The sequence below is a fragment of the Aplysia californica genome, unplaced genomic scaffold (assembly GCF_000002075.1).
Source record: "Aplysia californica isolate F4 #8 unplaced genomic scaffold, AplCal3.0 scaffold00124, whole genome shotgun sequence".
NCBI classification, from domain to species: domain Eukaryota; kingdom Metazoa; phylum Mollusca; class Gastropoda; order Aplysiida; family Aplysiidae; genus Aplysia; species Aplysia californica.
Genome location: NW_004797394.1, coordinates 962,199 through 963,613, shown reverse-complemented (window position 1 = coordinate 963,613; position 1,415 = coordinate 962,199). Strand labels below are relative to the sequence as shown.

Genomic DNA, 1,415 nt, shown 5'->3' with positions numbered 1-1,415 from the left:
GAGAATTAGAGAGAGAGAGAGAGAGAGAGAGAGAGAGAGAGAGAGAGAGAGAGAGAGAGAGAGAGAGAGAGAGAGAGAGAGAGTGTCAAAGAGAACGTGAGAGATTGAGAAAAGTAGTCAGAGAAAAGAGATAAACGAGAAATGGAGAGTGTTTTGGGGAAGGTGGAGGGAAGAAGTTCGAATGAATTTGGCAGTTTTTGAGATTTTGTAGAGGCGGTATTGGGGTGGAAGTGGAGAACAGAAGTAAAAATAATAAACTCTTAATGGTCTTCCTTTACATAGTAAGTGCAATAGCAGGCTAATATGCCGGATGATAATAATATATAACATTTCGTTAAGACGTTTCTATGCACTGTAAACAACAATAAAAGTAACAATAGAAATTAGCAGCCTTTGTAATTGCAATACCTCTTAGTAGGTAACAGAAGCAAAGCATTCCGTGCTTGTTCAATGAAAAAGCGTGACATTATGAAATCTTTTCGATTTTATCCAAACTTTGATATTTTAATTTATCTCAAAACGTTGTCAAACATAATAATATTATGTAGTCCTATAATTACCAGTATTGTGAAAAGATTGGAGCAACCAAGATAATGCAGTTTATCCCAATGATATTTAGAATGTATAGTATTTATAGTTATAGAGCAACAAAGGAAAGAGATCTGTGCCAAGATATTTGGTTTATCCTTCATAGTAAAATCGTAGTGCCATCAAAAATTCGTGTCGCAACTTATTGTCATGTATTTCTTAAACTGTTGAACGTGCACTCTTCATTTTATTCACAATGACTTATTTCATTTTGTATTAACGGATCAACATTTTTGTAAACACGTGTTAGTTGTATTATAGAAAATTCCTCAAGAAATACTTATAGAACATCTCATTGGGTGGTTTCTACAGATTTTGAAAGGTTTACAGCTGGGGCAACATCGCTTTTAAAAGTAAGTCTGCCATAAAAACCCCACCCAAATGTGACACTATCGTTAATGAACGCATGTTTTGAGAAGAAAAGAATTTTACAAATCTAGCCTCAATTTTTGTGGGAAATTATGATTAAGTTAAGACAAACTGATGCAAACTGCTCTGCAAAGTTTGGCTGACCTTGTTTCACCTCAGATATTTGATGATAAGTTGCGCCACGAATTTTTGACCCGCACCACAGTATACGTATAAAAATATTATTTGGAAGACGAGCCAACGCTGCAGAGTTTCAGGGATGACCTTGACCTTGACCAGCAATGATTTATTTATAGAGGCACCAGCATCCATGTCCAAGTGCTGTTTTAGCCTTTTTTCCTGTCTGCGGATTAATTATCTTTTTTGTCAATATATTGGTTCCGCTTCTATGTACCCCATTTCTATGGTTCTCAACCTGGAAATCGCCTATAATTCGGTGTAAATGCCCCCCCCCCCCT

General features: G+C 36.3%; 1 protein-coding gene across 1 annotated transcript in view; it reads right to left on the bottom strand.

The window, feature by feature from the left end:
• The window catches only part of LOC106011468 (rhodopsin, GQ-coupled), a 4,641-nt gene that overhangs the window by 1,557 nt on the left and 1,669 nt on the right, over positions 1-1,415 (bottom strand). The window lies entirely within an intron of this gene.